Source organism: Diabrotica undecimpunctata, chromosome 6 (assembly GCF_040954645.1).
Source record: "Diabrotica undecimpunctata isolate CICGRU chromosome 6, icDiaUnde3, whole genome shotgun sequence".
In the NCBI taxonomy this organism is placed as follows: Eukaryota; Metazoa; Arthropoda; class Insecta; order Coleoptera; family Chrysomelidae; genus Diabrotica; species Diabrotica undecimpunctata.
The window spans coordinates 21,524,247-21,550,218 of record NC_092808.1 but is presented as its reverse complement, the minus strand read 5'-3'; the positions used below and the strand labels follow the sequence as shown (position 1 = coordinate 21,550,218).

The 25,972-nt window shown below is 34.3% G+C and overlaps 1 protein-coding gene across 5 annotated transcripts in view; it reads right to left on the bottom strand.

Moving 5' to 3' along the window:
• hth (Meis homeobox homothorax) overlaps nt 1–25,972 on the bottom strand; it is a 393,321-nt gene that overhangs the window by 270,441 nt on the left and 96,908 nt on the right. The gene's annotated exons all lie outside the window — the stretch shown is intronic.

Below are 25,972 nucleotides of genomic sequence, written 5' to 3'. Positions count from 1 at the left end.
CAATCCTAGCATCATCATATACACTACACCATCCTTTCATCTAGGTTTTGGACCACCTCTACAACGTCTGTCCCTGAGACTTTCTATCGTATATATTCAATAGTTGTACATTCTGCTTCTACCATTTTCACAAACGCAGACAGATATTTTTATCAGGCCCTTGACAGGTTCAGATTTTCGATACGTATTGGGAAACTAAAGGTTTTGTATATATACTTCTTATACGAGGTCTGGCTATTAAATACCGAGACTATGCGCGCAGAAGGCGTCCTAATAGAAAAGAGTGTGAAACGAACGCAGCATTGGATAGCTGGAAGTGTCTTCTCTTTCAGTACGAAAACACGTTTTTGTAGGTGCAGTAGTATTTTTTCTGTAGAGGTTAGAAAAGAACGTGTTTTTTCCCGTGCCATAACAATCTGTGAAGAAAAACATGAACAACGGATTAATGTGAAATTTCTCCTTAAATAAAAAAAAACTTCGACTGATTGCTGTAATTTGTTAAAAGAGGCCTATGGTGAGAATTCTCTATCTCGTGCGCGTGTTTTCGAATGGTATAAACGGTTTTCTGAAGGCCGAGAGAGCGCCGAAGATGACCAACGTCCAGGTCGACCTGTCTCTGTTTCAACTCCGCAAACAGTGACCAAAATAAATGAAATTGGGAGCGGAGATCGTCGTATGAGCATTCGGATGATTGTTGAGACTGTAAACGCCGATAAAATAACTGTCAGAAAAATTTTACATGGCGAATTGAACATGAAAAAAGTCTGTGCGAAGTTGGTCCCAAAAAATTTGACCCCTGACCAAAAGCTCGTCCGTCAACAGATCTGCTCAAAGTTTCTTGAGAGGTTACATGAAGAGCCTGAATTAATGGAAAACACCATCACTTACGATGAAACCCGGATATTCAAATACGATGCACTGGAAAACTCCTGCATCGCCAAGAATGAAAAAAGCAAGGATATCGAAATCAAAATTTTAAGCCATGCTAATTGTTTTTTTTTCGACATTAACGGCATCGTGATGACTGAATGGGTTCCAGAGGGTTAAATGGTATACCAAACTTACTATTTGAAAGTTTTGGCAACGCTGAGAGAGCGAGTTCGTAAGAAACGGCCGGAGTTGTGGAAAAACAAGCCGTGGATCTAGCACCAGGACAACGCACCTGCCCATAACGCGCTGTCTGCTAGAGACATTCCAGTGCTCAAACACTCGCCGTACTCGCCTGATTTAGCACCATGTGACTTTTTCATTTTTCTGAAGATCAAGTCTGCCTTAAGAGGAATCCGGTTCGAGTCGATGGAAGAGATGAAGCGAAAAACGGCGGAGCTCCCAAAAGCTCTAACAAAAGACGACTTCCAGCTTGACCAATGGAAAAAACGAATGGAACGGTGTGTGGCGAGGGAAGGGGAATATATTAAAGGAGAGCATTCGATTGTAGAATAATTTTTAAAATAAAACTCTTTTTCAGAAGCAGTCTCGTTATTTAATGTCCAGACCTCGTATTTCTCTATTTTATCTGTCTACGCAGCATAAAATATATTTGCTAGACTTATCTTCCGTTTGATATCTCCTGAGGCCCCAGTAATTTTCTTTTTAAGTTTACTTTTTCCTTAAATTCATTTGTAACTGTCGCAAAATATTCTCTATTTAGCGTACATGTTCAATGAACTGTACGTAGTAACTAATATTGTTACCATAAAGCGAAAATCACTAAATCTCAAATTTATGTCATTAATTTGAGATAACTTTGAATAATCTTGTTAAAAATTCAATGTTGAATAAGTTATTGCGGTTACCTAATGACTAGAAGTGTCAATCATCACTTTTATTGAATGTGTCTATTAAACGTTATTACTTATAACAAATTTATCAGTTATTAAATGTTGGCATAATGAAAGTATTTATGAAAATCCGTTTTTGCGGTGAATTTTATGTCAAAACTAAACTTTGTCCATTTACCTGCCTTAACCCTACGGCATCCTATTAATACCCTTGGATTAGCTGAAGCCAGTCGTTTGACAATTACCACAATAGTTACCACCTATGTGGAGATTAAAAGACTAGCGAGTTGCTCTTTTCCGTATGGTCTCCCAACGGGATACCAAAATGCGCAGGCCAAAAAATTACCAACAATAACAGCAAGCCAGTTATCGGTCTTGCATCTAATACACAAAAGAAATCACAGGGGGTACGGGTATACAATGAGTACAACTTTAACAGATTTAGTAGGCTTCCATGGGCGGGGAATTGTTTTTTGCGCTACATATTTCAGGTCTTTAATATTCAGATAGGAAATGCAAAACATTCTCATAGCACTTTATATGCAGAGCGACAAAAAATGCACAGTCCCATAATGTTCGTTTTTTTGTCATGTAAAAATAGATATATAATTTAGTAGAAAGATAGATAATACAGGATAATGAATAATAATACTTAAATGGTTTAAATAACAGTTTAGGTAGCCTTTTAACTTCGCTACTTATTTTAGAGCGTTGAAATTCTTTCTATACCAAGAAATCTTACTTTAAAGGACTTCTTGGTGGATGTATCCCTATAGGAAAATTTCTTGCAGTGACTGTTGAATGATGATGACAGGATTGGTGAGTAAATGAAGCTCGAAATAAAACACTTGTGATTTAAGAGTTTATAACGAAAGTAAGATATGCCTAACGTGCCTGTACGTTATTGTACAATCTTAATACACTTTTTCTTTATAGAGAATATACCAAATACCGATTAGAGAAAAGACCGAATTTTACATGACTACCGCGAGCTCGGAGTGCGACTCGTCTTGAGTACTAAATTGTTACTCTTACTGTGTGAAAATTATTCTAATAGCCGGACGGTCGGAGGTTGAGGGGAAACTTCACCAAGTGACAAATAATTTGCAACATTCTACTTTAAACAAATACAAAATACTGTGTAAATATTTTACGAAAAGGAATATTCACATCTCGTCAACCTACCATTCTATTATACGTATTTCGCTATTATTAGCTCGCCAGATAGAACTTACTGGTAAAAACAAAATGAAGAGTACACCCCTTCGTATACCGATAGTTAATTCAAAACCTTTCAGTCGTTAGCTGACAAGTGCATCTAGACTAGTGCGACTAGATATTTTGGAAGCGCCATCTAGTGCCCTTTGGAGAAGCGGGACAGAAAATGGCATGTTAATAGGTTTGCTTCTATTTAAGTTAGATTGCACGAAAGGTTCTAAATTAACCATCGATAAACCAAGGGATATATTCTTCAGTCCCTTTTTACCAGCAAGTTCTCTCTGACGAGCTAATAATAGCGAAATACGTATAGTAGAATGGCAGGTTGACGAGATGTGACTAGTACTTTTCGTATCATATTTACAACTCTAATATTACTCTACTATAAGTCTCAATCAATAATATGAAATGAAAAAAATTGAAAAAAAAAATTAAAAAAACATTGAAAAGAGCATACTAAGAGTTTTTTTTTGCAACTTATCTTTAAGTATCAATATACGCATAAGATTTCTTAGATGTTAAGTCTTAGTGTCCTCCTCTATGGAGTAGAAAGCTGGAGCTTTACAGAAGACACCATAAAACGAGTAGAGGCATTTGAAATGTGGTGCTACCGACTTATGTTGAGGGTCTCATATATACACAACACAAATAACATAACTATTCTCCAGGACAAGAAAAGACAAAGAAATTGTTAACACCATAAAAAGCAGAAAATTGGCTTACTTCGGCCACATCATGCGTAATGATAAATACCGACTTCTGCAGTTGATTTTACAAGGCAAGATTGAGGGTAGGAGAGGCCCTGGACGTAGACGTATATCCTGGCTGGCCAATCTTAGGAAATGGACTGGTCTAACGTCAACTGATCTATTTCGAGCTGCTGTGAATAGAATAAGAGGGGTCAATGTGGTCGCCACCATCTCTAGAAGATAGGAACATTTAGAAGAAAAAGAGTATTTCGAGGTTCTAGCAAAAAGAAACAAGAGAAATAGGTTATTTTAATGAATGAAATGAGGCTTATTCAGTGATAACAAATAATTAGTTAGATAGAGATCAGTACAACAAATTAATATGAAGAGATCCATGGTGCTTTATCAAATATCAGAAAGTAGAAAAAATAAGATGAAAAACACAAAAAATTATGACATAAAGAAGAAAATTTAATAGATGATTAAATGGAATATTGAATTTAAATTCTTTTAGTTAGTTTGAGAAGCAAATATAGAAGGTATTTATGAAAGACGCAATACAAATCAAAGTATGAGCAAAACTTTCCATTGCCTATATTTATAATAATTATTCTTTTCTTGACCTATTCGCCGTAGTACGGCCGGTATTGTTATACCACCACTCGCGGCCATCTTTATCTTCAAAGAACTGAGAACAAACATTATTACCAATCTCAAAAGACATAAATCACTACCGCACAACTTGTTATTAAGGGAATCCGACTAACAATTAAAATAAAAATTATTAAAATACCACAATAGAGCTCAGCAATGTTAATTACCGTGCCCAAAGGGGTGAAACAGTTGAACGGGGTAATTATATCGAAAGGTGCAGTTGAAGACGAGGTTTTATTTAGTTGAGTGCCCCACATAAAAGTAATGATCTTGTGTACACCGTTTTCATCTTTTTATACAATGCGGCTAGTACTAAGTAATTGCAAAAATAGAAAAATAATGCAACACAAATGAGTAAAAACAACTAGTTTTGGAGCTATATATGTTTTTGATTAGTTTGGCACTCTCGAGCGTTTGAATTGATATTAAAACATTGATTTCATGTAATCAAATGAGCTATTGTACTGAGTTTGTCTCTAAAAGTATAATAAAATGAACAGTCATTATACCAGACATAGATTATAATAGTGAAAGATTAAATCATGAGATATAATCTATTACAAAAGAAGAAAGGGAAGAACGAATTAAACAGTACAATTTATGTGGTTTACTCCATAATTCTAGTTCTAAGGATTCCTCTATATGAAGGCGCTATCAATAATTAAGAGAAAAAAACACTGGTCTATTTTCAGAGATAAATTGTGAAACTGAGAGTAATTACACACATTTTACCTCAGATAAATCATATCTGTAAAAAGTGCAAAGCAGATAAAGAAGATTCTGCGAAAATTCAGAGTACACGATCAGACTATTGTCCAGAAGAAGATAGATATGCTTCAGGGATGTGACCCGACCCACGTGAGCTATCATTATTTCCCAATCTCCTGGTACCTGGGAGAAATTAGTTTCCTTTTGCATATCTAACTTTGATTTCGAGCAGCAGCAACATCAGTATCAAGATTGAGCGTAAGGGACATGATTCTGGATCGGTCAGATCAAGGTCAAAAGAAACAGATCTTAATAATGAAATAAAGATACTATAACTGCAATACCTTGGCCAAATGATGAGAATAAAAAAAGACCAGCTTCTGCAAAATAGCATACAGTGAAAGATTTTAGGAAAGCATAGCGTTGGAACGAGAAGAGTGTCATGGCTGCGCAATCTCAGAGTGTGATTTAATTACTGATCTAACCAGCTTTTTGGAGTAGAGTTCTAATAATAATGATGAACGCCAAAGAAGACAACACATTAAGAAGAAGACAACAGATTTCCTCAACATCTTTCAGATTTCGGTAATGCTCCAACTTACGTTGTAGGTTGTAGCGCTATCAGGAAGATCATTGGATACAAATGTAATTTATTTGAATTTATACGTTAAAATAAATGGTCTTTCATGTTTAATCTCTCAAGATAAAAGATAGGTTCGTTACATAAACATAATTATTGATGCATTTGCAGAAACATAATTATTGATGAACAAGATGGATTTTCTAACGGGAAGTCAACAGTAACAAACCTTGTCAATTAACAACAATACTTGTTGGGTGCATTTGAGAATAAAATTCAGGTCGACAGCATTTACACTGATTTCTTAAAGGCCTTTGACCAGGTTAATCATAACCTTTTGGTCCACAAACTTCATGCATCTGGCTTTGATGACCTCATTGTTAATTGGATTAAAAGTTTTCTGATGGGGCGTACACAGCAAGTTCGTATTAACAATTATATTTCAAAACAATTCCATTGTTGTTCTGGTGTCCCACACGAGTCTAATTGTGGTCTCTTGTTTTTTAACTTGTTCATTAACGATATTGGTAAGGCTATCAAAAACTCACACTTTCTGCTATTTGCTGATGATCTTAAGTTATTTTAGAGACATAATGTATAGATAAAATGATATATTGTCAAAATTAACTAAAAGAAATAAAACTCATTTTTTTAAGATACTTCAGTTGGGAATGCTTTAAAAAAAGACGAAAAAAAAAACATTTTAACACAGGAAACTTTCGGATCCCTGATAGAACTGCATATTTCTCATTAGTAGCAATAAACTAATATAATTATTGTTTGTCCAAATAAAAATTACGCTCCTAAAGTTTATTGTTCTGTGGAATAATTGATTAATAAGTGAAAAAGCGAGTTTATTAAGTACAGGAAACTTACTAAAAAAAATACCGGAACTAGCCCAATCTAGCAATTTGTCACATTACTGTCAGAAAAAGTAAATATAAATTAGGGTCTGCAAATTATTGGGTGACACCGTTGAAAACGTTTGTGATATATGTGTTTCTATGGGTGTATTATGGCTACACTAATGGTGTAATCGATATGTGAGTTTGAAATATTGACCATAACAACGCTGATGATTTACACGGGACAGTGTGAATAAGTTCTTGGAAAATGATTTGTGGTTTCTTGAATATCTTTAAATACTTATGAACTGAGTGCGAATAACGAGCTCAAAACTAAAATATAGATAATTAATCAGAAAGAAAATGTAAACATAGGAAATACATACGCCAATTAGTTATATATTTTTTGTTTTTAAATTGGAATTACCTATTCCTTAGTGGGAATTAAGGTTTTAATTTTTATATGAAACTCGACACTTTTTGAAGGCTACTGGTTTCTTATCGGTACTCACGAGTCTTTCCTTATTTGACAAATAATAAAGAGCCTTTAAACAACATGATTCTTGTGAATAAATGGTTCAAAATAAGTGCAAAAACCTTCCCAGTGCAGATGTCCCACCGACCACGCCTTGCTTGTAGCCAAATTTAAAAATAAACTAAAAAGAATCAAAACAAAAAAGAAAGGACCAGAACCAGATATGAATTAATTAAAAATGTCGAGAACTTACGAATAGAAATAGTGAAGACAATCTAATAAATACAAACCAACAGGCAAAAAAACCATGGATGACTGATGAAGTAATAATAATGTAAGGAAAAATAGAAAAACCTTAATAAGAAAAGCCATAGATACCAGGAACCAGATATCGTAAAACATATTCAGATAGGACGTCTGAGGTGGATTGGGCATGTAATGCGGATGGAACAAAATGACCCAGCTAGAAAAACGCTCATCGATAGACCGACCCATTGGCCAGAGAAGAGGAAGACCCAGAACAAGGTTCTTTGATAACATCGATGAAGACATAGAATAGAGATGAATTCGCAGAAGTCATCGCCAACCTCCATTACAGATGCCACCTAAAGAAGAAGAATATTATTTAACGCTTGATGCAGGGTTTTTTTTTTCATAAAAAAATGACTCCGCGATAAGGATTTTGACCTATTACCGATGTAATTACTACTCTAAATAACATTTAAGAACTTAAATTCATGGAACTGTGATGGGAATAGGTGACTATATCGCAAATTGAAGTTTTGTCGATAAAAATTGCTTTTTTTATGTTAGATCACATAGTTTACAACAATTTTCTTCCAAAAATACTGTCCTCGTGGTACTTTACGTTGCGTTGTTGACAGCACTGTTGTTGATCTTTTCAATGTGTTTGTCTTTTCGTAGAAAAAACAGCACAGACTAAACGTTAATTAAACGGTAATTATATCGTTGAATAAAAGCTCATTTCTAAATACGTAAAAGATCCATTGGAACAGCTATCGAAAATATGATTTGAACTAATCCATAAATTAATATCAAAAGTGATAAGAAAAGAAGAAAAAAACTAACTTGGCCTGTTAGGGCGATAACTTAAAAACCACAGATCGTTTATCCTGTTTAGAAAATTGTTACTTTATTCCAGCAATATCTATATTTATCTCCAGATTAGAAAGTCAGAGGATTTATCATTTTAAAACCGTAAATCAAAAGCGAGCTGCCCAAAGCATGCGGTCCGTCGAGGCCAGGTAAAATTTTAGAATTTACTGACTTTTCATGCCTTGCTGTCATTGAGTTGATGGGTTTCAGTCTAATCGACAGTATACAACTTGTTTTAAAAATGACTGGTCGAATCAGCAACAGAACGGTACCAAAATTCAATTATAACTTTGGTAGCTTCAAGGTTTTATGGAATTTTACAGTTTTGAATTTCAACTTGAAGTGTAGGATAAAAATGTTCAAAATTGGCTAGGGGCAACGAACGTGCTTGTCCGTTTAACGTTTTAAAATGTTTCAAAATATGAATGCTGCGCAAAAAAAATATCAAAGTTGTTTATAATGTAATTTTTAAATACAAAACCTATATTGTAACAATAATTAACTATTTTCGATTTGGAAATTTTCAAACAGATTATACTAACTATTGTAACGTTTCAATATTCTAGACATTAAATTCTGAGAAATGATAATTGACTTTTAACGGCATGATTGACCACCGGAGTGGACAAAGGCACATATTAACAGCATCTACAGAAGACGAGATACAAAGAATTGTTTTAACTACAGGGAGCTAACTGTCATAAATTCACTCTCAAGACTCTATGGAAAGATAATAAAAATTAAAATTGAAAAAGAGATGACAGATATAGAAGAATAAAATGGCTTTCGTGCAGGCAGATCCTGTATAGACAGCATGTCTTCTCTAAAGCAGGTTATTGAGAACGTATTAGGATACGTTCTCAATCAATAGGATATAATAATAAATTATTATTTATTATCTGGCAAAAAGAGTCCATGCCATGTAAATAGTCTCAAGATGTGATATACCCTTTACATAAAAAAGCGACCAGCTCCAGTGTGACAACTATAGAGGTGTAACCATGTTAACAACTGGTTACAAATTACTAACAAATATTCTCCACGAAAGGATACAAGTTTACATAGTGGCCGATTTGGAAGTAAAAACATTAACAATAAAGAGGTTATTTTAGAGTTTGGTATTTTTTTTTAAATATATTTAATGACAATTCGTAGTCTAACAATAATTTTTATTTCTTATATACTTGAGTTACACTGTTTGAACAACTAGAACCACACTTCTGACAATAAAGTTCATTTGTCATGTCTCTTTTTGAATTATTTGATTTTATTTATCATCTTTTTTGTATGTCCCCTTGTGTTCAGAAATAAAGTCAAGTATTTCCTTATCATTTTTATTTTGATCAAACTGAAAAGTTGATTAAAAGAGAAAAATGTTTGTTGTTTGAAAATTCTATATAATTTACTTAATTTCAATTTTAGAAGCACTTCTATGTAAAGTAAAAAATAACAATTTATTTCTATGTTTTGACAAACTATCTAGAACTATCAAACCCAACTAAGTGTTAAAAGTATCGGCCTTCTGAAATGAAAAATGACGTTTTCTATAGTATCCATTACCGAACCCGAGAAAAAAACCGTCGATAAGGCCTTCTAGATAATACCACCCGAATCAGATACATAAAACACAATAGTGAATGCGCTGTAATTTGGCCCCATTCACTGAGATAGCCGAAAATAGTGACAGATGTAAAAAATTGGTCTTTTGAAGTTCAGGTGACTTTCTGGTATTGTGATGTAGATGATCTCGGGATTGTCAGTCAGTTCGATCATTTAAAAGCATAAGTGATGCGTGAAGTTAGCAGCGGGATGGGAGAGAATGAGATCTGTTAAAGTTGTACTTTGTGAACGCTTTGTACACGATTACCCTCTGTGTGATGCTTTTCAGAGGCGTCCCTTCGTAGCTGAATAGCGAAAACATTTTAAGGGTATTCATAAATGGGTCTAATTGAAAGAACTACGGTGTATTTGATCTTTTTAAACACAGTAACTATATCCTCAATTGGGTCGAGACCATTAAATTTTTAACGAATTTTTATATCATCAAATAATGCATTTAAATATTTTATCTTATAGTTATCAAAATCAAATTAATTTGAAATGTTTATGATACTGCGTCACTTCGGTCTATTTATTCATTTGTTCAAAAGTCCCATAAATCTAGGGCATACGGCCGCTCTTTTGTCAGTATTACATTTTTTCACGAATTTTACAACGTATTATGTCATATAACGTATTACTTGAGCGCCCTTTCTTCCTTTTCTCTATTCATCGAATGTTCATGATCATTTTTGATATTCCATCTCCATTCTTTGCACGTGTCCTAAGTTACTGTTGGTCTCATAACAGTTTTGAACAGTCTTATTTTTGTTCTTTTATGGAGAATACAAGAGGCGTTAAGAAGTATCGACCGACCGTGCAAGAAATAAAGTGACAATCTTCCATAGAGACAACAACCCGCTAGTGAACAGCAAAAATTGCTTATACGAAGGAAGAAGAAGAATAAATACATATTTGGCTTCATTATCATTCTGTCTTCCGTATTTTTTGTTTCTTTTAGCTAGAGATCCCGTTATTTACCAAAAGTTACCCTACGGAAATGGCTTAACTAACAATATAATTAATCTGCTAAGTGGAATTCCCAAAATCAAAATAGCTAAACATAACAGCTCATCCAATTACAGCTTATTCTCAAAGCTTAAAGTTTGTTGTCTCGAATGTGATAGGCAGTATATAGGACAAACATCGCAGTGGTTAAAACAGAGAATACCGTAACACAAAAGTGATTGCAAAACAGAGAAAAATTCTTGTGCACTAGCACACAATTCCAAACATTTAATTTATCAGATTTCAAGAACTTGGATATACAAAACAAATATAAAAAAGACTATTTCTGAAACATAAACAAAAATTAAAAATCAATTATAAGACATACACTTGCAAATTAAGGGACATGTATTGTAATATTTTAAAATTCTAATAATCTAAAATTATCTAATATCTGGTTCGATATTAGACTCCTTCATGTTCGGACAACTCATTGGAATAAAATGTATCAAACACTGAGCTTCTTGGGCATATCCTGGCACAAACCTGGCTAGGTTAGTAAGGATGACTCTGAATAGCAGACAAAATCATGTAGTATGAAGAGAATTCTCATCGGATGAATTTGAAGTGAACAGAGGTCTTAGACAAGAAGATCCTTTATCCACGGTGCTTTTTAATTTAGTATTGGAAACAATAATCAGAAATCACCGAGTTAAAACGACCGAATCCATCTTCAACAATGAACATCAATGTCTAGCCTTCGCTGATGATCTTACTATTCTAACGAACACAAGAAAAAAATTAAGAAATGTTATAAAACGATTAGGAAAGGAGGCAAAATATTTTGACTTAGAAATAAACCAGGATTCAAGGGAATATAATTTCGAGAAAGTGGTCCATTTTACGTTCCTGGGGGTACGTGAAGGGGTCTCTTATAGAAGAGAAAGATCAGGAAGAATGGGAACTAAATGCCAGATTGGCAAAGGGAAATAATATGATGGAAAACCTAAGAACTGATGAAATCCAAATAACTATGCAGCGAGAAAACTAAATTTAAGGATATATCAAACTAACAGCCACAGTTGGTAACAGCAACGTTGATAGTAAAGTATGAAAAATGAAAAAAGCAAACACGGAGAAATTGGAAAGGGGAAACAAAGAAAAATGCTCAGAGCTATATATGCAGGGCAAAAACATGGTGGAAGGTTGGGTGCGACGAACAAACAGGGAGCTGGAGGGGCTGTATAACGAACCGAGCATCAGTCGCTTCATGAAGGTACAGAGAGTGAGATGGATGAGTCACGTGACAAGCGTGGAAAGGAAGATGCTAAAGATGATCCTGAAAGCAGATCCAATCACGAAAAAAAGGAAGGGGCGACATAGACAAAGATGGTTTGATAGCGTTTGGTAGCGTAAGTACGCAGAAAAGAGGGAATTGCTGGTTGGGAAGAAATAACAATAAACAGAGATGAATGAAGGAGAATAAAATTTAATTTAGTAGTTGGAAAGAAATATCAACAAACAGAAATGAATGGAGGAGAATAAAAGTTAATTTAGTAGGCAAGCAGCATGATTCGAGAAGAAACCACTCCATTTGATACAAGTTTTGTAATATATAAGTATTATATTAACTGTATTTTAGCCCTAGGCCTTCCAGACTTGCTGAGCTTTGTAAATAAAATAAATAAACAATTTTATGCTTGATTCTTAATTACTATTTTTTGACCTTAGTCAGTATAGCCAGATAATCTGCAAACAGTAGACACCGATGCTCTGCATCTGCCTTTGTGAATTCAACTTTTCCGATAACTGCTTCCAGTCATATTAAAATGTATTGTGGACAGTGGATCGCCTTGTCTAACTTCTCTTCTTCTTTTTAAAGTGCTCTCTCTGTCTTCAGCTGTTCTTAATAGTTGTTCAGCATTTAGCTCTGTCCATTGTCGGACGTTTTATAGCCACAATAGTCTTTTCTTGCTAATGCTCTCTTTTCTTCGATCTTTCCTTTCACTATTAGCTGTGCATATTATTTCTCACTGTGTGGCCTAAATCCAAATTTCACTTTATTGGAACGTTCTGGTTCCTTCTTTATTATATTTAGCATTTCGTCGTTTCAGTAATGCGATGTCCATAAAATCTTGAGGATCAATCTATTCTAATTCCTCTTTAATCTCTACCTCTGCGAATGAGGAGCCTTCCTTCTATGGTTGGTCTTAATTTTGGCATTTTAGTTCCAGTACAAGTTTTATGAAATTCTTTGCTTACTCTAAATGATAATTATTTTGTATTCTTTCTGAATTATCTCGTTTTTAGTTTTAATTAGTGTCATTTTATCAACTTTATTAGTTTTTCTGATATATTCAGGTATCTCAATCCATCTATTTGATCTTGCGCCTGTTTAATATCTATAAATAGGGTGTGAAGTGTAAGGTAATATTCATATAAAGTGTTTTGTATTTTCTATAATGAAAATATTTGATTCGTTACGGTCCTAGACCTTCTGAAGCCAGCTTGGTATTCTCCTAGCATCTCATTAGCTTTGTCAGCATCAAATGTGTCACTCAAAACACTATTTTCAAAATAATATTTTAGAACTTGGTAGAAAGTAAGTTCTTGGCAAGAAACAAACTACTTAGAACGGAATAGAAATCTCACTTTCCTAAAAGCTATACATAGATATTATTTCAATGTTTCTGTTAAGTAGTCTCCGAGAATGTTGTTAAATCTACGTTTCGTTCATTATTCTTAATTTATTAGCTCTAAAAACGCGAATAAACGATAGCATTTGCAATCTTTTTATGAGAACCAACAGGGCTGTTAAAGATACTTTAAGTGATTGGAAAGATTTTGGATGAAAGTTGGACATAAACGTGGCCATCATTAGCACATTAAACGAAATATCTTTAAAGCCAAACTGTGAGGACGTGCGGTAGAAATATAATAAAGATATTGTAAGAGCGTTCGGTTGTTCTTTTTCGCCAATTAAAAATATCTTTGAATTAATGTCAATTCCTGCAGTCGCTTTTATAGCCGTACCAAGAAAGGCATAAAAATGAAATGTATTATATCTGAAATGGTTACAAAGATTATGATGAATATATAAATGTGACTTTTCTCTTTTATGTACTTCATTATATTGAAAATAAAGATATATTTTATATTATGTTCTCAGTACTGCATAACAAGTTCGTAATCTCAGTTTTCCCAGTTTCTTTAATAATATTGCTTCATATAAAAAGATTCCCCTTCTATTTGTGTATTGTATAGCTAAGGTTATTGAATTTTTCCATTACACTGCTTGCAACTTCGTGTCAGATGTATTATTTCATGTGTATTAACATTATAAGAATGGTTAGTAAAGGATAACGAAAAGATCTGGACTACATAATTTGTTATCTAATTCATCTGTTTAAGAAGTGCCATAAAAGTATTGGTTTTTCATGTAAAATCACAACAAAAATCCAAAAAAATGAGGCAGAGCTTTCTTATTCTCTTATTTCTCTTGATTAGATCTTCTTCTTAACGTGCCCCATCCCTAAGGACATTGGCGATCATCATGGCTCATTTGACTCTAACTGCAGCCGTTCTGAAAAGTTCTATTGACGTTTTCCCACTCTATTGTCTCAGATTCTTTAGCCAGGACGTGAGTCTTCTCCCCGGTCCTCTTTTGTCTTCCACCTTCTCTTGTAGGGAAGGTGGAAGACAAAAGAGGCCTCATCAATTCGTATTTCTCATTTCTTAGTATGTGACCAAAGTAGCTCATTTTTCTTTTCTTTATAATGTTGAGTATTTCTTTATCTTTTTTCATTCTTGATTGCGTTAGCGTTTTCGGATTTATTATGTGTTGTGTCAAGATATTTTTCACATTCTTCGATAACACCACATTTCAAAGTTATTGAGTTTTTTCTCTGTCGCCTCTGTAATTGTCCAGGCCTCAACTCCATACAACAGGACAGAGAACACGTAGCATCTCAATACTCTAATTCTAATTTCGATGTTGAGTTTTCCATTGCATAAAATTGCTTTCATCTTATTAAAAGCACTTCTAGCTATCTCAATACTCCGTTTTATTTCCGTACTTCTATCCCATTCTTCATTTAGTGCACCCTGCCCAAAAGTGTTCCTTTAGCATAAACACTGTCTTCCTCAATCTTGTTCTTGCTTACCACCAATTTTGTTTTATTTGTATTCAGTGCCAGTCCATACCTTTCGCAGTATTGAGTAATGCGATCAACCAAGATCTGTAGTCCTTCTCTGCTGTCTGCAAGGGGTATTGTGTCATCTGCGTATCTGATTATCCAGAAGTGCTCCGTTAATAAATATGCCTTCATTTACGTCTTCTAATGCCTCTTTAAACAATTCTGAATACATATTAAAAAGTAAAGGGGAAAGCACACATCCTTGTCTTACTCCACGATTTATAGGTATTTCTTTCGATTTTTGTTGGTCTATTCGTATTATGGCTTTCTGATATTGGTATAGATTGGCAATGATTCTCACGTCTTCGTCATCTAATTCTGTGTTCTGCAGTATTTTTGCCATTCTTAGGTGTTGTACTTTGTCGAAAGCTCTTTCGAAGTCGACTAGACATATGAATACGTCGCAATTGACATCTCGACATCGTTCGATTAGTGTTTGTACAGTAAATAATGCTTCTCTGGTGCCAAAGCCTTTTCTGAATCCCAATTGGTTTGCAGCTATTCTATCATCTAGCTTTTTATAGATACGTTCGTGTATCACTCGTAAGAATACTTTTAGAATATGGTTCATCAAGCTAATTGTCCTGTGCTCTTCACACTTCATTGTGTTTGATTTTTTTGGTATTAAAATAAATATTGATATTAACCATTCTTTCGGAATCCCTCCCGTATAATAAATGTCATTAAATAATTCTATTAGTGTGCCCATATGATTTTTTATTAATATTCTTAAGATTTCTGTAGGTATTTCATCTGGTCCCATGGCCTTCTCATTTTTTTATACGTTTTAGCGCTTTCTCAATTTCGTCTTTGGTGATTGGTGGCCCATTTCTTCCTCTTGGTTCAATGACCTCAATTTTCTCGTCGTCTTCGAATAGCTTGATTAGATACATCACTATAACTATCACTATTTAGCATAATTTTATCAAAATGAACTTAACAAATTATAAATTTAAGAGAGCACGTGTCTGCAACATATAACCAGAAAACGCATAGGACTACTTCACGTAGTGTGGGAGCTGAAAGAAGTGAAAGAGAGATGGAATGAAAGAGCGTGAGAGGGGGATGAGGGGACTGATCCTACGACTATACACAGCCGTCCTATTGCTATAGCGCAGTATATAATGTATATATCTATAGACATACAATCTGTGGTTCGTGCGATCTGTCGTTACAGTCGTTTCAATCGTTCGTCCTTTATTTTATCATACTTCTGCGCGATCCATCGCTCCGTCCGTAGCCAGTGATAAGAAAGCTATAAATAATGTAATAAAAAATATATGTGGATAATATATGGATCGAGACCCTGAAAAAATACGAAATGAAAGTAAACACCTAGATTTTTTCAAAGAAATATATAAACAGTGGTCATGCAAGTTCTAGAAATAACAACAATATGGAGAAGTAGTTTGATACTCTCAATGGTTAATAAGAAAAACAAGCCATACCTTGAGGCAAGCATATACCTTCAGGCAAACTTCTCATACCAGATCAGCACATACCAAAATATAATTACAGCAAAATCCAATTAATAAGCCATAGAAGATACTTAATTCGAATATCATTATATCTCCGGTCGTTATCAACGGACATAAATATGTAAATTTCAAAAAAGAAACATGGAATTTTATTTGAAACGTCTCCAATACGAATATGCAAATGTGTCTTCGGGATATTCAGCCGAGAAACTTTTGAGTCAACAAAAAATGTACAAAAAAAATACAAATCCGGTAAGATATGTCATTCGTGTTCTAAAGATTAACAGTAGGTGTTCTGTTTCCAAGATGCTCAGGGCCGAACTCAGGCCAATACTGTAAATACCGCTGTAAATAACTCACAAGAGAAAATTGTTTATTCAAAATTTATAATGCAACATCCATAACAAACGAACAATGTAGTAATTCAACAGCACAAATAAGGTACCACGTGGAGATTGGAAATCAAATCGCAGAATAATAATATTAATGCAATTGAAGGGTTTAATGTGAAACAATGACAAGCCAAAAAATTTGTGAAAATAAGAGTTGTGGCAATAATGTAATAACTATGTCTATGAAAATATTTAAGACGGTTGAGAGATGTTTATTTTTACCTAGTTTCTGGTTTACACAATGACAAGCCATGTAAAAATGGGCTGCTCGACTGAAGTCGACGATCAAGTACGACGAAATAGTTTAAATTATATTGATTTAAGCCCAGAAATATTGAAGTTGTGTCGACAGTCCATGTCACCGAACCTTTTAAACAATTGAGAGGGATTCAACTGCTAAAAATTTTGTGGCAAGTCTTTTTATAGAAAAATAACTTGTCATATTGTTGCTGTTTCTGTCAGAATAACATTATTATGATTTTTTTAGGTCATGGAAGGTTTGCCCCTAAACAAAAAGCAAGCAACCCAACTTTCTACAAAAGAACCCAAAAAGTCGATGGAGATAGCGAATAAAGAATGTTATTCAAGGTCCACAAAAAAAGGGCGAGGCAATTTTTGACAGTAATATGTCAGTAATGAAGCAAAAAAACGTGCCGGCTTAAGAACTAGGACCTGCTTGCTCTTGCAAAAATAAGTATAGAGAGAAACTTAACATCAGTGAGGCTAATATTTTTAATAAATTTTGGAATCTAGAGTTATGGAAGCTTCGAAATTCCTACTTATTTAGGTGCATAAGTATCGTCAAAAAGAAAAGGTCATACCCAAAGAAATAAAAACACCAAGAATCACATAAAACTGGCAATGCATTTTTACTCAGTAAATGTCATTGAAGAATCTGCGCTCAATGTTCATGGACTTTAATTTTCTTAAAGCAGATTTAAATAACATTGGGATGGATAGCTCATTCACTAGAGTGTCTGGCTATTACGTAGAAGACCGGGGATCGACCTTAGAGCCGGCAAAAATGACTAGATATTTTTAAAAATATCTACAGACCTCATGTACACAGCAACAGAGACACTGTTGCTGTGTATAAAGGGAGACTATTATGTTTATAGATTAAACAATATTGTGGCGAAAAAGATTAAAGGAATTCAAGTACCAGAAAAGGATAAACGGGAAAAATATATTGATCAAATTTCCAAATATCAAAGCCATTACATTCGCCAAGGACATGAACAAAGTATATATGATCTATGATATGACTACGGCTAAACTCTAGTCAGAGCGATATGTACTTTGGTCTCACGAGATCCACATTGAACCAGTTAAGTAGCATACTTACTAGATAATCTATACAGAAGTTAATATTAGTTTGAAATAACCAAAATCAGACACGTATAAAACATGTGATAAGCTCAACATTCAAATAGATGCAGCCAAGTTGGCAAAACAAGATTAACAAAGAGTTAACGACAAGACTCGACTTACCAAACCCAAAGTCCAGGCTGTACAGACTTTATTAAAAAGCGAAACAAGAAGATCCCAAGCTGTTAAGATTTCTTTTTCAACAAATTAAGCACTGGTCCAACATTTTATTTCAGAAAGATATGGATGTACAATTTGGGCATTTATGACTGCACTAACCACATGTTTTTCTGAACAGAAAATGTAGCGAAAAGAGGAAGTAAAGGATTGACATCGATACTGATAAAAGCCCTTCAATCAAAACATCTTAAAATCAATTTATTAAATAACAATATTATTGAGGAAAACTTTTGCATCATAAATGGTGCAGAAGAGGGAAAAAAGGGATTAGAAACAATAAACTAGCAGAATAGGCAAAGAGTTCAAGGCAAGTCACAAAAACAAGCAAAAATGGCTAAAGAAAAGTGGGAGACGAAAAAGCAATTGACAATGAGGCTGCAGTAGCACACAACCTACCAGGCTCTTTACATATTCCTTATAAACTTCCTCAAACATCCAAACTACCAAAAAACTTCAAAACAAACTTATGTCTCACAATAAAATTACTATAGTAAAAGCGTTATGTGTATATTTCTAAAATTTTTGTTCTTAAATTTTCCTAAATATTAAATTTTTCGGATGTGGCTTCCTAGAGAGAGTTCTATCTTTGGAGATTGAAGTCTACGACAAAAACATTATTTTGCATTTAAATACGTTCCTGGAGAGTTCAGTTAGGATATTCTCATATCAAGCTCTTTCCATACCAGAGAATGAAAAGTATGCGGCTAATCGAGCAATACGGTGCCGAAGAGTGGAAAAAAGACCACTTAGCTTCAACATTTTATATAAATATCTTTAACAACGCGGTTTTTAACAAAAAACCTTAACTGGATAAAATTCTTCAGCGGCTTGTTAGAATTATTATTTACTTTTTAAATAACTTGATTACATTTACCGCAAATTATGTGGTTTATGCAGTCGGTTCTATATAATATACTATAAGGTATTCGTCACGTAAATTGCTGCAGGAAATTGTACGTAATATATAGATCGAAGAGTCTTTAATTAGGATGGGAATAAATATTTTTCACTATTCACTTTCTCCACTTAATAATTAGCTTCTTTAGTATTAACAGATACCTCTAACCTAGTGGAAATTAAAGGGGATATTACAATTACATGGAACTGGAATATTGTTAGACTACAAACATTGAACATATCTACGAAGAAAGAAACAATATTTAAATTGAATAGAAGACAACAAAGATACACATCGGTAACTACACAACAAAAAAGTAATCACGAGACAACAAATATGGTAATAGATACAGCTTATAATTTCTCATAGTTGAATATATTCTCTTTGCAGCCGAATGATGTGGGTTAAGCTCCCACCAAAGAATCAAAAGGTATCGCCAAGTCGCTGCTATACAAGCACTACTCAGAGCGATGTGTACTTTGGTGTCAAGAGATCGATCGACATTGAACCAGTTAAATAGCATATTTACCGGAAAATCTCTACAGCATTTAATATTAGTTTCAAATTACCAAAATTAGACACTTATAAAACATGTAATAAGCTCAACATTCAAATAGATGCAGCTAAGTTGGCAAAACAAGATTAACAAAGAGTTAACGACAAGACTCGACTTACCAAAGCTAAAGTTCAGGTTGTGCAGACTTTATTAAAAAGCGAAACAAGAAAATCTAAAGCTGATAAGATGTGTTTTTCAACAAATTAACCACTGGTCCATTTGAGCATTTATCACTGCACAGAAAACACTAACCACATGTTTGTCTGAATAGAAAATCTAGCAAAAAGAGGAAGTAAAGAATTGGACAGGGACTTCCGATCTTTGATAGATAATGCAGCCATATTGTTGAAGCTAAATGCACGACAAGGAACGACTTAATCTTCTTCTTTATGTGCCGTCTTCTACCGAAGGTTGGCGACCATCAAACGATAGGTTTCACAGTTTTGTGCCGCATGTATTATGTTCGCAGCTTCTGGTATTTGAAACCATTCTCTCAAGTTTCTCAGCCAGGATTTCTTCTTTCTGCCCAAACCTCTTCTACCTTCAATCTTACCTTCCACGATAAGCTGTAGCAGACTGTACTTATCATTTTTCTCGCCTTTTTCTCGCGAAAGGACGCTTTCCTCCTTTTAACAATTGTTAACAATTCCACCTCTTTACCCATTCGTCTTAATACCTCTGTGTTGGTCACTCTGTCTATCCAAGGTATTCTCAGTATGCGTCGATACAGCCACATTTCTAGAGCCTCTTACTTCTTTATAGTTGCTGCTGTTAACGTCCACCCTTCAACTCAGTAAAGTAGCGTAGATAGTACGTAACATTTCGTAGCGCGCCATCGGAGGTTAACAATTAGGTGGCGGTTGCTTAAGAGCTTTCTTATATTGATGAATTTGGATCTTGCTATTTCAATTCGGATCTTAATCTCTACGTCTGGGTCCCACTTATCATTTACTGTATAGCCCAGATATTTAAATCGGTGTACTCTTTTAATATGTTCGGCTTCAATATTCAGGTCGATATGTTGAATGTTCTTTTTACTGATCACCATAAATTTAGTTTTCTTTCTATTGATCTTCAGTCCAAATTGGTTGCCAGTTGTATTTACTCTATTTACCATCATCTGTAAATCTTCGATGTTATCGGCCAGTATAACAGTATCATCTGCATATCGAAAATTACTTATTGGTACGCCATTACTCTTGATGCCCTCGTTGTACTCTTCCAGTGTCTCTAGGAATATTTGTTCCGTGTACAGGTTGAAAAGCAGTGGCGAAAGAATACAGCCTTGTCTAATCCCTCTCGGAATGGTTACGTTTTCACTCACCATATGTCCATTCTTCATGTGGGCTGTTTGATTCCAATATAGATTTCTTATAATCTGGATGTACTTAGTGTCAAGTCCTGTAAGATGTAATAGTTCTATGAGTTTGTCATATTTGATAGTATCGAATGCTTTCTCATAGTCGATAAAACAGGCGTATACATCTTTCTGTTGATCCAGACATTTTTGATTAAGACGTATATTGCAAAGAGTGGCTCTCGAGTTCCAAAACCGCATCTAAAACCGAACTGTGTTTTACTTATGCTGTGTTCCAATTTTGCTCGTATTCTGGAATAGATAATACGCAAGAATACTTTAAGGGTGTGACTCATTAAACTTATAAGGCGATATTCATTACACGTCTTAGAATTCGATTTCTTGGGAAGGGGCACAAATGTAGATTGCAACCAGTCCGATGGAATTTGACCAGTATCGTATATCTTATTAAATAGATTCAATACTACATTCAGGTTGTTCTCGTTAAAAACTTTTAAAAATTCGACTGGTATTTCATCGCATCCTGTCACTTTCCCGTCTTTCGTTTGATCTATAGCTTTTATCTCCTCACTTTTCAATATTTTTGGTCCATTCAGATCAAGAGTGTTCGTAGAAATATGACGATAATCCGTAAACAAATCTTTTATGTAATTTGCCCAAGTCTGTAACTGTTAATCTACAATAAGTTTGCTGTTCTCGTCAATTAACCTACCAAACTGTTTTTTCTTGTAAGTATAAGTAAACTCTTTGATTTTTTTATGAATATTAAGACTATCGTGTCTTCGTTCTAGCTCTTCTATCTCCTCTTGACATTTTTCTTGTAACCATTTCTCTTTGGATTCTTTTATCTTTCTGCTGACAGTTCTATCCAGTTCTTTATATTGCTCGGGATTATTCTTATTTTCTCTCTTTCTGTCCATAAGGTGTAATATTTCATCTGTCATCCATTCGTTCTTCTTCTTCCGCTCGTAGTCACCAATGACTTCTTTCGCACCGTTGCATATAGCGTTCCTTAAGTTGCACCAGTCTCTTTCAATATCATCAGTATTCTTTGTTAAAGCAACATTACTATTAATGCTATTTGTAAGCTTGATTTTTATCTCGGATAATCTATCTGAAAAAAACCAACACATATACCTCCTACTTAAGAAGTATACATGGTCAAACACAAAGCAACATGTATGTGCTAATAGGGCTGAAGTGACCCGGAAAACAAGCCGGAATCGGACTAGAAGCATAACAGGCTTTCTTACTAGACATATGCTGGCTAAGAGACACCAGAAGTAATACACGGTAATTGGCTGATGGCTTGTGATTTATCACCGGAATTTAAAGCAACGATGTAACATTTTAAATTTGAGATGTAATTTTTAAGAGTAATTAATTAATAAATTAATTTCACATAACAGGGTGTTTTTTAAACCTGTTAACATATTTTATAGTAGTATTTATTTACATATTTAATAAATAGCATATTGTAATCTATTTATACACAAATTACGAAAAGAATAATTTTGAGAAAAATGATAAGAATCGCGTAATTTTACATTTTTGATAAAAATAACACCGTCGGATAGATGTTAATTAATTTAATTAGTATAAAATGAGCAAATTCGCACGCCTATAAAATTTTCTATACGAACTAATCCTCCTATCACAGGTATCAGCATTATGCATAAATATGCGCATTTGTTCGATTCAATGTTAAACACAATGTTGCTTGTAATAAAAAACGAGTAAAAATAAGATTGATAAGCACGGGTTTAGTCATTTTTTAGAGTGCAAATTAATTTGTAGGTTTTTAATTATGTCCGGTCGTATTTACGCTTTGTAATTTTCAATTGTGGCTTTCGAAGCATCACGATGTTGGGCAGAGGATTTAAGAATAACTTACAACCACGACAACAAAAAGATTATTTTACGTTTACCTTCATCTCCAGTTTAGTTGAAAAATATTAAATTACATTCTTTCTATAGAACCATGCGACTTCCTGTCTTTCTGGTATTTTAAATAGACTGCATACATGTTTATGAAAAATTAGTTTAATTGTTTTTTAAAGTAATCACCTGTAAGATCAAAATGCACCGTTGCGTTCGAGGAAAACTGGGAAAAACTCAAAAATAACATAATTAACGTAGAAACAAAATCACTTGGAGAGAGGAAAGTAACGAACAGGAACAAACAGCAAGTGCAAGAGAAATCATTAGAATACAACAAACCGGCATATCTATGTTGCGTGGACCTTAAGAAGGCATTAAACCGGGTCAAATTAAAAGACGTTATCCACTTACTATACGCAAGAGAGATACCTCTAGGAATAATCAAAACGATCGAAAATATCTACCAAAACAACAGAATAAAAGTAAAAGTAGAAGAAGAACTAACCGATCGTATTCAAGCTGGCAATGGGATAAGACAGAGAGATTCCCTGAGTCCTCTATTGTTCCACCTAATTATGGATGAAATAATAAAAAAGTAAGAACTAAAACAGGATACCAAATGGGAGAAAAACCACTTACAATAATCTGCTCTCAAAGTGAAGTTTGTCAATCGAGACCTACCCCTGGATCTGAGGATAAGAGCCTTAAGATGCTACGTGTTCTCGACTTTGTTGTATGGAATGGAAAGCTGGACACTAAAAGTGGATAATATAAAGAAGTTGGAATCATTTGAGATGTGGTGCTATAGAAGGATTTTGAAAATACCATGGACCCAACGAGTTACAAACGCAGAAGTGTTAAGAGGGCTACAAAAGGATTGCGAAGTCATAAAACACATCAAAACAAGAAAGCTGGAATATTTAGGCCACATTACCAGAGGTGCGAAATATGAGATATTAAGGATCATAATGCAAGGTAAAATCAAGGGTAAGAGATCCATAGGAAGACGAAGAATTTCCTGGCTGAGAAACCTAAGAGAGTGGTATAGTTGCAGCTCAGTAAATCTTTTTAGAGCAGCCGCCAATAAGGTACGGATAGCTGTGATGATAGCCAACGTCCGAAAGGAGAAGGAACTACAAGAAGAAGAAAGTGAAGATGATTTACAACGTATGCTGCACCAATTTAATATAACCGCCAGAAAATTTAATGTTAATTTCCCCAAAAAAGACAAATGCATGGTTACAGCAGCAAATTTACTAAGGTGTAAATTGGAGCTGGAAGGTCAGATAATAGAACAAGTGATGGAGTTTAAATATCTAGGCATCACATTATCTAGCTACGGAAAGCTCAAAACTGAAGTGGAAGATCAGAAACCACCTGCCATCGTGGCAGAAACAAGAGCTGACCCAGAGAGGACAAAAAGGATGTTACAAACAGCAGATATGAAAACACTTATAATAATTGATGGTAAGACACTATGGGATAGAGCTAGAAGTACATATATACGACGTAGATGCAAGGTGGAGAACATCAAGAACTGGGTAAGAAATACAAGAGTAGAATGGAACGATCATATAAGCCGAATGACAGCAAATAGAGTAGTAAAGACGGCAAGAGACGGTTCCCCAATAGGAAGACGGTCAATAGGAAGACTACGAGAACGATGGAACGACATTTTACTGGAGGCACATTGAAAAACAGACAGAATCATGTCTATATAAAAAGAAGAAGAAGAAGCGTTCGAAGAAACCAATCGTCGAAGCACCACTGCCAGTCGAAAATAGGTATCTCAGAAATGAGATTTTTGTTTGCTTCGCCCACCTCACCTGGCTTCTTAAAATGTTTATCGCAGAGTTAGTTTTTAGTTCTCGAGAATGCAAAAAATTCCACAGTGCCAAGTTAGTACTCTATGCAGCAGGATGTCACACCAAATCGATGTTTTTCGTCGTCAACTACTTGGAAGTTATAGGAACCGTGTAAGAACTGTCATTGTCCTGATATAGGAGAAGGCTACGATTCCAGTTGTTTTGGCGGAGTTCATCAATCACGTTTGGCAAAGAAATGTTTATATACCATTTAGCACTGACGGATTAACCATTTTCCATTCTCTTTTTCCAAAAATAATAGTTTCTAGTTTCTTGTTTAAAGTAATATATCCATGTTTCACCACCAGTGACGATACTACATACAAAATTTAAGCTACTTCCAGTAAATTGTTTGAGTGTGGTGCAGCACCAATCTAGAGATATTTATAAGGTTTGTCCGTTCTTTCTTTGCACATGAATGCAATAGATGTAATCTATATAATTATACACGAAATAAAAAACTAAAACCCATGAAGGTATGCTGATCGTAATAGAATATATAAAATAAAAATGTTGAAGTACAGTACTTAATACTGGAAATTGCGAGTTTTGATAGCGTCAACATGTCAGTGTTGTTGTTTATAAGTAGTACTTGTATTATTTAAATTTTAAATTCAGTTGTTATAATTTAACTTGATGTTCAATTACGTAAGGTAAGTACCTACATTTATAACCTAATATTGTAGGATAAGCCCTAATTAATAGTTTAACCTAATTATTGTAACAATAAAACACCAAAAACTTTTGTTTTCAACAATTCCACAAAATTTATTATCACCATAGCTACATATTCCGGCAGAGTGCCCTACATTTATTATAGCCTAAAAGATGAAGGGCGTAAGTAAAATTTGTTTTTCTATTATTTAAAGCCCTCTTGTGCTTTGCTATACGTTTGTTAAACGCTCTAAGAGTTTGGCCGATGTAAGTTTTTTTCTTTTGGCGCTTGTTGTTCTTAATATATTGTTCACATATGCTTAAGAACAAACAACAACTCAAGCAAACATATTAAGAACAAAAAGAGCCAAGAGAAAAATGCTTAACAAACTTACATGTGGTGACTGTTCAAAAATTTACATCGGTCAAACTGGCAGAACTTTTAACAAACGTAAAGCAGAACACAAAAGGGCTTTCAATAATAGAAATTTAAATTCTATGTACGCACTTCACCTTCTAGATCATAATCATTCTATTAATGAACAATTTTAAATTCTCAAATACAAATATAAA